We start from the raw sequence: 14,774 nt of genomic DNA, 5'->3' as shown, positions 1-14,774 counted from the left end.
CCCCATCTTGTTATCCTCGATGGCAATAATACAATACGTGTCTTGCAACCCTTTCTGTCACTGGGTAAGAACACCGCAAGATTGAACCCAAAGTTAAGCACTTCTCCCATGGCAAGAAGAACCAATCTAGTAGGCCAAACCAAACTGATAATTCGAAGAGACTTGCAAAGATAACTCAATCATACATAAAAGAATTCAGAGAAGATTCAAATATTATTCATAGATAAACTTGATCATAAACCCACAATTCATCGGATCTCGACAAACACACCGCAAAAAGAGTTTACATCAAATAGATCTCCACAAGAGAGGGGAGAACATTGTATTGAGATCCAAAAAGAGAGAAGAAGCCATCTAGCTAATAACTATGGACCCGTAGGTCTGTGGTAAACTACATACAACTCATTGGAGGGGCAAGGATGTTGATGTAGAAGCCCTTTGTGGTCGATTCCCCCTCCGACAGAGTGTCGGCGAAGGCTCCAAGATGAGATCTCGCGGATACAGAAGGTTACGGCTGTGGAAATTGTGTTTCGTGGTGCTCTTGGATGTTTTCGGGGTACGTAGGTATATATAGGAGGAAGAAGTACGTCGGTGGCCGCCACAGGGGCCCACGAGACAGGGGGCACGCCCTACGGGGGGGGGGGGGCTATCTTGTGGGGCCCTCGGGAGCTTCTTGACTTGCACTCCAAGCTCTCCGGATTAGATTTGTTCCAAAAATCATGCTCCCGAAGGTTTCATTCCGTTTGGACTCCGTTTGATATTCCTTTTCTTCGAAATACTGAAATAGGCAAAAAAACAGCAATATGGGCTGGGCCTCCGGTTAGTAGGTTAGTCCCAAAAATGATATAAATATGTAAAATAAAGCCCATAAACATCCAAAATGGGTAATATAATAGCATGGAACAATAAAAAATTATGGGTCGCAATAACTGCCACACGTGTGGCATGGATACGAACCCGCCCACACGCCTCGTGTGGCGTGAACGGGAACCTGCCCGCATGACCGCGTCCGGGCGCGCAATTGCACAGCCCGCACATCCGGTGTGTGGCAACCCCGCCCGCACTGACCCGTCCGGGCCACACGACCCGCTGCCCGCACGACCCAGCCATTCCCGGCCTCCGCTCGATCGCCTTTCTCGACTGCCACCATCGTCCCCCACCTCTCGAACCCCTACCTCCGTCGCCGGCATTCTCTGGTTGCCATGGCAACCAGAGCAGATCTATAGGGCAATCCCACCGCAAACCACACCCCAACCCTCCCCACCCCCAGCCCCCCACTCCAACCCAGCCCTCCAGAGACGATCAGCTAAAATCAGGTGAAAATCTCCCGATCTCATCCTTCTCATCCTTCAGGCTGAAAATCTCCCCGATCTTGTACTGGATCCATGTTATAGGGGTAAAACACTGCATGGTTCAGTGTATTCTTCGCAAATTGCCAGGCAGAAAACACCAGATCTGCCCTGTACTATGTTTGAGATTAACTTAAGTTCCTAGTTTGATTGACGCAAGTAGTTGGGTAGGCAAATGGATGAGTAGGAATCCCTAAAAAAAGGAGAGGAAGGACAATTTTGGAATAAAGGGGGTGGGAAAAATTAATTGCCACTTGTGTACAACGACAGTTGCCACCTTTCGTTGTCAGTAGCTGCCACCTAGTTGACCTGTTGCTTGCCATCCCTATCTTCTATGTGCAAGCAGCAGAAGAATACAATTCTTGTGGATTGTTGATGCGTTCTTGATCATGCAGTGATTGAGAACATATTGGAAAGAAGCGAGACACGGAAAGAATGAATCACCAAGATGGCGCTGATACTTGGCGTTCTCGAAGGCCCGAAACGCCCCCTTGGGATGCATTAGAGTACAGTCAACTCATCTCTGCAGGGTCGTTGCTGCCACTACTAGAACAGTATGCAGGCATTGGTATGATGCGTGATAACAAAAGAAGAGAACAGTTGCCATCTTCGCAACAATGAAGATGACATTCTACTTATGTTGTACACTGTCATTTTTTCGCAGGTTCTTATGACCACAACACTCTTAGGGGGCCCCCGTGGCAGGTTCAGTCACAAGGCGCTAACACTGACAAATGTACGGGCAGCCAACTTCAACTAGCTAATATGGCTAATCAAGGTAATGCATACGAAAAAAGAGCACATACTGGTGTGGACATGAAAAATGAACATGCAAAAAATGGCAAAAGGACTCACGAGTTATCACGGGTGAAACATGCAGAGCCTTCATGCAGCACGTGGCATCAGGCATCATCCATGTACCTGCCATCGACGTCATACATAGGTGAGTCCATAAAAAAGTGAAGTTGCGGATGCTCAATTAGCAGAAGGAGCATAGTTGACAATTGCACTTGCCATGACTGGACATCTACAATTGCTATGGTTAAATAACTGCAGTTGTCATCCCTGGACAACTGTTGTTGTCATCCATGGACAACTGCAGTTGCCATGGAGGAAGAACTGCAATTGCCATGCCAGTGTAACTACAGTTGCTATGCCATGACAACTGCAGTTGCCATGGAGGAACAACTGCAGTTGCCATACCAGTGCAACTACAGTTGTCATGCTAGGAAAACTGTAGTTGCCACATCAGGGGCAACTACAGTTTCCGTGCTAGCACAAACTGCATTTGCCATGAATTGACCAACCACTACTATGCTTATAGGTTATTACGATGGTGGTAACCGGGCAAACGTCTCATGGAAAGATTCACAAATTGTAGGTGGAGCACGTCATTTTGGTGTCACAGACCACACAAGATGGTCACATGCAGCACAACAAGGTAAGGAAAAAAACTTAACCACAAAACAACACTACATTTGTTTTTGTGGCAAAAAAAAGCACGTGCCGAAAAAAAAGAATTGAAGCAGTGATGGTGGACAAGAACGAAGCATAAAACACTGAAAAGTGGTTGCGAGCAAATGAGTCATGTATTGTCTTTGAAAAATTGCCAACTTCTAAAAGCATGTATGCATCACTAATGGTTGAACACATTTCGCCTAGTGAGATCAATCTTATAATGCAGTAGTTTTGTTGCTAGAACACACTGGTTGCCATTTGTTGGTAGCAGTGTTTGCCATGAATGCAGGACTGCAGCTGCCATGCATATAGAACCCAAGTTTTCGTACTAAAAAAAGGAGCTTGTTGTCGTGCATTGGCAAACAATAGTTGCCATGTTTATTGAACTGTAGCTGCCATGACTGGACAGCTACATTTGCCACACATGTCCACGCGCAAACTAACATCTTGCTGTTCGAATGATGTAATGCCAAATCACTCGATGTTGATGTCATCCGTTACGATAAACACGTTATTCAAGCAAAAAAATCTTACTCTCGTACCTATTTTTTTCCATTACAGGGTCTACAACTACAGTGAACAGCGGCGCGGGCACATCTACTGCGGGAAGCTCTGAGCGCACAGAAGACGCGTTCCCCCAGCCAGTAGACAATCATGCCGCAAATAATGCCGAGTCAGTGTCAGAAATGGCAATCATTCCAGCAATTCCCACAACCACCCCTTTGAACGCAAGCACTAGCAACACTCAAATCGATGAAACTGCTGCCGATACTGAAGTGAATGATGAAACTGACGACGAGGCACAAGGGGATGAAGATGATGGGCAACCAGATATCATGGTACCTCAGCCACCGTACGTTGGGCAGAGATTTGAATCATTTACAGAAGCAAATGAATTCTACCAGACATATGCAAAGTTCCATGGGTTTGCCGTCAACATCGAATACCATAGAAAAATTAAGAAAACTAACGAGTACAGCAGAGGTGAGATGAGGTGCCACAAGGCATGAAGGAACAAGAAAGGGAAAGGTGTTGCGCCTGTCGTTCCGGAACGAAAGAGAGGGATCATTCTCAAGACGGGTTGCCCTGTCGGGTGTAAGCTAAACGCAGATGGAACACAATATGTGGTCACTGAGTATTTTGACGAGCACAACCACAAACTCATAAAGAAGTTCGAACTGGTCAAATTTCTGACCGCCCACAGAGGGTTCACCCCAGTCGAAAGGCAATTCATAAAGCTGCTACATGATTGTAATGTCGGTCCATCAAGAATGGTCCAGATACTATCAGTCATCCACAGCAAAAAGGGGAAACTGAGTAGCATGCCGTACATACCAGCTGACGTCACAAACCTACAGGCCAAGTACCATAGAGAGAGCAGGCTGGCTGACATAGAGGCCACAATGGCCTACTTCGATGAGAAAGCGAAGGAAGATCCCGATTTCTTCTACAGGATAAGATTGGACGATGAGGACCGTGTCAGGAACATGTATTGGGTGGATGGTTCTGCAAGGAGAGCCTACAAACATTTCTGAGATTGCATTTCATTCGACGCGACGTATCTGACTAATATGTACAAGATGCCATGCGCTCCGTTCATAGGAATAAATAACCACAATCAGTCGTTGTAGTTCGCTGCGGGCTCGTTCGGAACGAAGACACGGATGGGTACGTTTGGTTGTTCAAGACCTTCTTGGAGTGCATGGATGGACTTGCTCCGATGAACATAATAACAGACCAGGATCTTAGCATGCGTGCAGGCATAGAGGAGGTATTTCCGTTGGCAGTGCATAGGCACTGCAGGTGGCACATTATAAAGAAGGCTGAAGAGACGCTAGGACCGTTCTTGCTGACCGTCCAGAGCTCCACAAGGCATTCGACCTGTGCGTGGACCACAACTTGACGGTGGAGGAGTTTGAAAGGAGTTGGATGGCCATGATTGAAACATATCAAGTCCAAGACAACAAGACGCTTGCTAACCTGTGGGAGAAGCGAATGTACTGGGTGCTAGCCTACTTCATGCAGTGCTTCTTTCCCTTTCTGCAGACTACGCAACACAGCAAGGGGTTCAATGCTGTTTTGAAGCGGTACGTGAGCCCTAACAACTCATTGCTACAGTTTTCCAAGCAGTACACATCTTTGCAACAAAAAATTCTGGGATCTGAGCTACAGCAAGAAGCTACCACCGCGCTAAAGCAGCCGAAATTGCTAACGTATTTACCGGTGGAGAGGCAAATGAGCAAGATATACACAAACAAGATCTTTAACAAGTAAGTCAGTTGCATTACAGTCTTATTTGCACGAAAAGCACTAAGGTAGTAGGTGCCTTATAGGGTGCAATGCAGTTGCCATGATATGCAGTTGCCATGTGTAATGAAATATTGTTTGCCATGCTTACTCAACTGCAGTTGCCATGTTCAATGAAAATTTTGTTTGTCATGTTCAATGAAGTACAGTTGCCATGTTTAATGCACTGTACTGCCATTGGGGCATGTTGGTATGCAAATGCCAATGTCAACTGAAAAACGTTATATTCTAGACACATTTGATGAAATGCAGTTGCCATGTTTACTAAAAATGCAAACTTCCATGTTTGTTGAAAAATGCAGTTGCCATGTTTACTCAACTGTAGATGCCATGTTCAATAAAAATTCAGTTGCCATGTTTTATGCAAAGGGCTTCCAGTGAGGAGTGTTGGTGTGGAAATGACAATGGTCAGTTGAAAATGCAATACAGTTGCCTTGTCTAGTTTACTGCAGTTGCCATGTTCAGTGTACTATGTTTGCCATGTTCAGTGTACTATGTTTGCCATGTTCAATATACTATGTTTGCCATGTTCAAACAAAAATCTATTTCTATTTCCATGACAACATAAGGTGCTACAAAAAAAGATCAATGATAGTTTAACAGAAAACACACAAAACTTGCAGATTCCAGGAAGAAATAAAGCGTGCCAGCATGTTCACGGCTTTCCAGGTGGACGAACATATGTTCAAGGTGTGTTCTATTTTGGGCATGTCGGATTCAGAACCTGAAGACCCGAACAAAGGAAGGAACTACTTCGTGAAAGCCTCGATCGAACAAGGCGAATACTACTGCCAACGCTGCAAGTTTGAACGGGACGGCATTGTGTGCTGTCACATACTAAAAGTAATGGACATGAATGCTCTGACATGCATGCCCTGCCATTTCATAAGGCGGTGATGGACTTGGGACGCTGACGACGTGTTTGCGCTGCAGACAACAAACGCAGTTCTGGCTGTGCATGATGAGAGACCTGAGGCAACCATTGAAGCCGTGACACGTTGTGCTGACAAAGAACTATGCTGAGCTAATTGATGAAGCGTGCAAGAGTGATGAGATAGCGAGAGTCGCAGAAAAACACAGGAAGGCCCTGAAAAGAGAGCTTCATGAGATCAAGAAGAGGAAAGCTGAGGAAGCCTTACACCGGTTCCCCCGCACATCAAGTGTGCCTTCATCCACGGGGCCATCATCTGAAAACTCTGAGATAGGATCTGGAACAGCAAGCACACAAACCCAGGTCAGGAACCCACCCCATTCCATCACAAAGGGTCATCCAAGAGAGATAAGGTACAAATCAGGATTGGAGATTCAAGCAAAACACAAGAAAACGAAGAAAGGGACGGGCAATCCGTAAGCAAAAGTTGGGGCACTGTGACATGGTCCTTGTGGACATTTTGTTTTGTACCCTATATGTTGTGAACTTTTTTGATTTGGGATAATGACTCTAGAGGGGGCTTCAGAAGTTGAAGGAGAATGCATTGAATGGATAAATGTAGTTGCCATGTTATTGGTACTTAATCTGCCATGTTATGGGTACTTAATCTGCCATGTTATGTGTAGTTAATCCGCCATGCTATTTTATACTAAAAATATGCCATGCTATTTTATACTAAAAATATGCCATACTATTTTATACTGAAAAATATGCAATGCTAGTTGCACTGGATCTGCCATGTTAGTTGTACTGGATTTGCCATGTTAGTTATGCTGGATCTGCCATGTTAATTATGCTGGATCTGCCGTGTTGTTTGTACTGGATCTGCCATGTTAGCTGTACTGAAAAAATGCGATGGTATTTGTAATGACTCTACATAGCATATATTTACATGACAAAATCGACGCGGTTTAGTGACACATATTGTGTTGTGTGCAATATATGGGAAACAAGTTGGAAAAAGCGTAACGTGCATAAACCGCAGCAAAGGTTGTGGCTACATGATCAACCTACTATGCTAGCCGGTGAAGTTAGTGATGAAATAGAAGAAGCAAAATGTCCAAATGAACAACGACGATGACTTTCGCTAACCATGTCTGATGAACTACATTTGCCATGTTTTAAAACATCGTGACACATTCGAAACAGCAAACGGGTGATACAAATGATGAAACCATAGTAATAATGATAACATAAAAAACATATCTGTTGTCACCCCTAAGTAGGTTCACATTCACACATATATTACAGAAACTATTCAAATGTCGCTCACACACCACCACTACATAGTAGCCTACGCGGGGTTGCTGTCATAACATAGCACACGAACATAGTTTTTGACAAGAACAAAAGAGATAGTACCTTACATTCCTCGGCAACAGAATGTAAGGTATGCATCCGGTGTGTATCGCCGCGTGATCACTTGTACCTCTTGATGACTTTCTTGACAGCTTCCTCCACAAACTCGCGTGCTCCAGACCGCTTGTTGAAATCTTCATTCGTCAACCAGTTCCACGTGTAGATTTTCCAGAGCTCAACGACCGTTGCAGCTGTGACAGCGGGGACAAGTCTACCTTACCACTTTGCAGTATTCCAACGTGTGAAAGCCACAGTCCGTCCTGCACAATAAAAAGAGTCATGTGAACTCGCAAAAAAGGACAGACATAGCAGTGATAGACTTCAATTCAGATGTAACAACAAAAAGAGGGGTTGGATTGATGTAAATGTCACATGGAGGATGGGGGTAAGAAATTACGTGTTCCCTTGCTTCGTAGTTGCCATGTACTCAACCGTGAAATGTCTGATCTGGACCTTTGAGTGTTCGTAGTGACGGTTCCATGTCTCTTTGAGGTTGTTGATGAAGAATTCAGCATGCGTAGTAAGGTCTGCATCAGCTGCCGAACGCATTGAATCAAGCACCTCAAAGCGTTGGTTCTTCAGGTCAAGACAGATCACATAGTGGTGACCACACTTGTCGTGTTGGTCATGTGGTGCAAGCTCCTGGAACATGAGGAACATGACCTGCATTTAAAAGTGAGGGAAATGAGAAGCAGAGTTCACATGAAGAACCGCAGAGGGACCAAAAAAAGTAGAATCATGTAGACTGTTTGGTCATGGGTGGGGGGTAGTTGAAAGAAAGTTGCCATCCATGTATGAACAAATTTTGCCATGTATTTTTCTATGAAGTTGCCACACAGTTTGTACGAGATGCAAGAAATCAAAAAGTCAGTTTGCACGGCAGCTATTGCCACATGAAACATCTGCCACATGAACAGAGTGCAGAAGATGGCAAAAAACCATACCATGTGAAAAAAAATGCAAACAGGGAAGAAATACTCACATATTTCTTCATTGTGAGCTTGAATTCACCGTGTTGTGCAAAATTCTTCCTCAGGATTCTGTGGTGGAAGTCACCATCCCATATTTTGCAGGTCACACTGTAATGCATGATTGTTTTGCCGACACACACATCCATATGATTGTTGATGTAGTCAATCCCGCATGCAACTACGTTCGTTGACATTTTACCGTTTGGCCTCACGGACTCGGCAAGATCACCTAGGTCGACGTACGTCGCATCGCATTGAATGTCCTTGGTTCTGTCCAAACATGAGCTGTATGAAAACGATATAACATGAAAGAATCATGCCTACTAAGTAAAAAAATGAAAGAAGTAAAACGTAAGCGAATCATGTATAGAAAGTACAAAAAAAAGAAGATGAATGGTAAAAAAGGTACAAAGCAAAATGAGAGATTATGGGGGTGTGGTCATTTACACTTTCAGCTCCTTCATGTGCTTGCTGCTGGACCTCGCATTTCCAAAATGCTTGACAATATCCTACAGCTGGGTCTGTTCCTTAGTGGCCCTGAATTCGGGCTCGTAGTCTTCCGTGGGAGGTGGGTGAACTACCCTCTGCTGCCTCATAGAACCAGGGGTGGCATTCCTTGAAGGAAATATGCCCTAGAGGCAATAATAAAGTTATTATTTATTTCCTCATATCATGATAAATGTTTATTATTCATGCTAGAATTGTATTAACCGGGAACATGATACATGTGTGAATACATAGACAAACATATAGTCACTAGTATGCCTCTACTTGACTAGCTCATTAATCAAAGATGGTTATGTTTCCTAACCATAGACATGTGTTGTCATTTGATTAATGGGATCACATCATTAGAAGAATGATGTGATTGACATGACCCATTCCGTTAGCCTAGCACTTGATCGTTTAGTATATTGCTATTGCTTTCTTTATGACTTATACATGTTCCTGTAACTATGAGATTATGCAACTCCCGTTTACCGGAGGAACACTTTGGGTGATACCAAACGTCACAACGTAACTGGGTGATTATAAAGGAGTACTACAGGTGTCTCCAAAGGTACATGTTGGGTTGGCATATTTCGAGATTAGGTTTTGTCACTCCGATTGTCGGAGAGGTATCTCTGGGCCCTCTCGATAATGCACATCACTATAAGCCTTGCAAGCAATGTAGCTAATGAGTTAGTTACGGAATGAGGCATTACGTAACGAGTAAAGATACTTGCCGGTAACGAGATTGAACTAGGTATTAGATATCGATGATCGAATCTCGGGCAAGTAACATGCCGGTGACAAAGGGAACAACGTATGTTGTTATGCGGTTTGACCGATAAAAGATCTTCGTAGAATATGTAGGAGCCAATATGAGCATCCAGGTTCCGCTATTGGTTATTGACCGAGAATAGTTCTAGGTCACGTCTAATAGTTCTCGAACCCGTAGGGTCCGCACGCTTAACGTTACGATGACAGTTTTATTATGAGTTTGTATATTTTGATGTACCGAAGGTTGTTTGGAGTCCCGGATGTGGTTCAGGACATGACGAGGAGTCTTGAAATGGTCGAGACATAAAGATTGATATATTGGAAGCCTATATTTGGATATCGGAAACGTTCCGGGAGAAACTGGGATTTTTCCGGAGTACCGGGGGGTTACCGGGACCCCCCCGAGGGTTATTGGGCCTACATGGGCCGTGAGGGAGAAGAGGAGGGCCAGCCAGGGCAGGCCGTGCGCCCCCTCCCCCCCTAGTCCGAATAGGACAAGGAGGGGGGGGAGGGCCAGCGAGCAACTGATTTGTTGGAAATCATACATACTGATGTTTGTGGTCCAATGAATGTTGAGGCTCGCGGCGGGTATCGTTATTTTCTCACATTCACAGATGATTTGAGCAGATATGGGTATATCTACTTAATGAAACACAAGTCTGAAACATTTGAAAAGTTCAAAGAATTTCAGAGTGAAGTGGAAAATCATCGTAACAAGAAAATAAAATTTCTACGATCTGATCGTGGAGGAGAATATTTGAGTTACGAGTTTGGTTTACATTTGAAACAATGCGGAATAGTTTCGCAACTCACGCCACCCGGAACACCACAACGAAATGGTGTGTCCGAACGTTGTAATCGTACTTTACTAGATATGGTGCGATCTATGATGTCTCTTACTAATTTACCGCTATCGTTTTGGGGTTATGCTTTAGAGACGGCCGCATTCACGTTAAATAGGGCACCATCAAAATCCATTGAGACAACACCTTATGAACTGTGGTTTGGCAAGAAACCAAAGTTGTCGTTTCTTAAAGTTTGGGGCTGCGATGCTTATGTGAAGAAACTTCAACCAGATAAGCTCGAACCCAAATTGGAGAAATGTGTCTTCATAGGATACCCAAAAGAGACTATTGGGTACACCTTCTATCACAGATCTGAGGGCAAGATTTTCGTTGCTAAAATCGGATCCTTTCTAGAGAAGGAGTTTCTCTCGAAAGAAGTGAGTGGGAGGAAAGTAGAACTTGATGATATAACTGTATCTACTCCCTTGTTGGAAAGTAGTTGATCACAAGAACCGGTTCCTGTGACAACTACACCAACTAGTGAGGAAGCTGATGATATTGATCATGAAACTTCAGATCAAGTTTCTACTGAACCTCGTAGGTCTACCAGAGTAAGATCCGCACCAGAGTGGTACGGTAATCCTATTCTGGAAGTCATGTTACTTGACCATGATGAACCTACGAACTATGAGGAAGCGATGATGAGCCCAGATTCTGCAAAATGGCTAGAGGCCATGAAATCTGAGATGGGATCCATGTATGAGAACAAAGTATGGACTTTGGTTGACTTGCCCGATGATCAGCAAGCCATTGAGAATAAATGGATTTTTAAGAAGAAGACTGACGCTGATGGTAATGTAACTGTCTATAGAGCTCGACTTGTTACAAAAGGTTTTCGACAAGTTCAAGGGGTTGACTACGATGAGACTTTCTCACCCGTAGCGATGCTTAAGTTTGTCCGAATCATGTTAGCAATTGCTGAATTTTATGATTATGAAATTTGGCAAATGGATGTCAAAACTGCATTCTTGAATGGATTTCTGGAAGAAGAGTTGTATATGATGCAGCCAGAAGGTTTTGTTGATCCAAAAGGTGCTAACAAAGTGTGCAAGCTCCAGCGATCCATTTATGGACTGGTGCAAGCATCTCGGAGTTGGAATAAACGCTTTGATAGTGTGATCAAAGCATATGGTTTTATACAGACTTTTGGAGAAGCCTGTATTTACAAGAAAGTGAGTGGGAGCTCTGTAGCATTTCTGATATTATATGTAGATGACATATTATTAATTGGAAATGATATAGAATTTCTGGATAGCATAAAGGGATACTTGAATAAAAGTTTTTCTATGAAAGACCTCGGTGAAGCTGCTTATATATTGGGCATCAAGATTTATAGAGATAGATCAAGACGCTTAATTGGACTTTCACAAAGCACATACCTTGGTAAAGTTTTGAAAAAGTTCAAAATGGATCAGGCAAAGAAAGTGTTCTTGTCCGTACTACAAGGTGTGAAGTTGAGTCAAACTCAATGCCCGACCACAGCAGAAGATAGAGAGAAAATGAAAGATGTTCCCTATGCTTCAGCCATAGGCTCTATCATGTATGCAATGCTGTGTACCAGACCTGACGTGTGCTTAGCAATAAGCTTGGCAGGAAGGTACCAAAGTAATCCAGGAATGGATCACTGGACAGCGGTCAAGAACATCCTGAAATACCTGAAAAGGACTAAGGATATCTTTCTCATATATGGAGGTGACAAAGAGCTAGTCGTAAATGGTTACGTCGATGCAAGCTTTGACACTGATACAGATGATTCTAAATCGCAAACCGGATACGTGTTTTTATTAAACGGTGGAGCTGTAAGTTGGTGCAGTTCTAAACAAAGCGTCGTGGTGGGATCTACATGTGAAGCGGAGTGCATAGCTGCTTCGGAAGCAGCAAATGAAGGAGTCTGGATGAAGGAGTTCATTTCCGATCTAGGTGTCATACCTAGTGCATCCGGACCAATGAAGATCTTCTGTGACAATACTAGTGCAATTGCCTTGGCAAAGGAATCCAGATTTCACAAGAGGACCAAGCACATCAAGCGACGCTTCAATTCCATCCGGGATCAAGTCCAGGTGGGAGACATAGAGATTTGCAAGATACATACGGATCTGAATGTTGCAGACCCATTGACTAAGCCTCTTCCACGAGCAAAACATGATCAGCACCAAGACTCCATGGGTGTTAGAATCATTACTGTGTAATCTAGATTATTGACTCTAGTGCAAGTGGGAGACTGAAGGAAATATGCCCTAGAGGCAATAATAAAGTTATTATTTATTTCCTCATATCATGATAAATGTTTATTATTCATGCTAGAATTGTATTAACCGGAAACATGATACATGTGTGAATACATAGACAAACATATAGTCACTAGTATGCCTCTACTTGACTAGCTCATTAATCAAAGATGGTTATGTTTCCTAACCATAGACATGTGTTGTCATTTGATTAATGGGATCACATCATTAGAAGAATGATGTGATTGACATGACCCATTCCGTTAGCCTAGCACTTGATCGTTTAGTATATTGCTATTGCTTTCTTCATGACTTATACATGTTCCTATAACTATGAGATTATGGAACTCCCGTTTACCGGAGGAACACTTTGGGTGATACCAAACGTCACAACGTAACTGGGTGATTATAAAGGAGTACTACAGGTGTCTCCAAAGGTACATGTTGGGTTGGCATATTTCGAGATTAGGTTTTGTCACTCCGATTGTTGGAGAGGTATCTCTGGGCCCTCTCGGTAATGCACACCACTATAAGCCTTGCAAGAAATGTAGCTAATGAGTTAGTTACGAAATGATGCATTATGTAACGAGTAAAGAGACTTGCCAGTAACAATATTGAACTAGGTATTAGATACCGACGATGGAATCTCGGGCAAGTAACATGCCGATGACAAAGGGAATAATGTATATTGTTATGCGGTTTGACCGATAAAAGATCTTCGTTGAATATGTAGGAGCCAATATGAGCATCCAGGTTCCGCTATCGGTTATTGACCGAGAATAGTTCTAGGTCATGTCTACATAGTTCTCGAACCCGTAGGGTCCGCACGCTTAACGTTACGATGATAGTTTTATTATGAGTTTATATATTTTAATGTACCAAAGGTTGTGCGGAGTCCCGGATGTGATCCAGGACATGACGAGGAGTCTCGAAATGGTCGAGACATAAAGATTGATATATTGGAAGCCTATATTTGGATATCGGAAACGTTCCGGGAGAAACCGGGATTTTTCTGGAGTACCGGGGGGTTACTGGAACCCCCCCGGGGGTTATTGGGCCTACATGGGCCGTGAGGGAGAAGAGGAGGGCCGGCCAGGGCAGGCCGCGCGCCCCCTCCCCCCTAGTCCGAATAGGACAAGGAGGGGGGGGGGCGCCCCCCTTTCCTTCTCCACCAAGGCAAGAGGGGGGAGTCCTACTCCCGGTGGGAGTAGGACTCCTCCAGGCGCACCCCTTGGGGGCCGGCCGCACCTCCCCCTCCCTCCTTTATATACGGGGGCAGGGGGGCACCCTAGAACACACAAGTTGATCTACGTGGTCGTTCCTTAGCCGTGTGCGGTGCCCCCCTCCACCATATTCCACCTCGGTCATATTGTCGCCGAGTTTAGGCGAAGCCCTGCGCTGGTAGAACATCATCATCGTCACCACGCCATCGTGCTGACGGAACTCATCCCCGACACTTTGCTGGATCGGACTCCGGGGATCGTCATCGAGCTGAACGTGTGCTGAACTCGGAGGTGCCGTACGTTCGGTACTTGGATCGGTCGGATCGTGAAGACGTACGACTACATCAACCGCGTTGTCATAACGCTTCCGCTTTACGGTCTATGAGGGTACGTGGACATTACTCTCCCCTCTCATTGCTATGCATCACCATGATCTTGTGTGTGCGTAGGAATTTTTTTGAAATTACTACGTTCCCCAACACTCCTGATGGTATCCTCAGATACTGTATCTACAGGCACGTTGGAACTTGATTGGCCTTGCCCTTGTGGGGTCCTCCTATGCAATGCTGCCTCCTTGATCCTGCGGTAAGCTTCATCAAGTGACGGTGAAATCTCCTCAGGGGTGGCTGCAAGGATCAAAAAAGTGGATTAGGATGCGTAGAAATCAAAAACAGATGCATTGTGAGAAGATAGGGTGCATTATGTGAGATGTATGAACAAAAAAGTGGGGAGTTGCCATGTAGTTGCACTGTAGTTGTCATCTGGTTTGATTGTAGTTGCCATGTCGCAGCAACTACAGTTGCCATGTTGTGCTAACTAAACTAGACATGTGCTTGCCGA

Source organism: Triticum aestivum, chromosome 3B (genome assembly GCF_018294505.1).
Source record: "Triticum aestivum cultivar Chinese Spring chromosome 3B, IWGSC CS RefSeq v2.1, whole genome shotgun sequence".
NCBI classification, from domain to species: Eukaryota; Viridiplantae; Streptophyta; class Magnoliopsida; order Poales; family Poaceae; genus Triticum; species Triticum aestivum.
The sequence above is the reverse complement of the archived record's forward strand: the minus strand, read 5'-3'. Positions refer to the sequence as shown.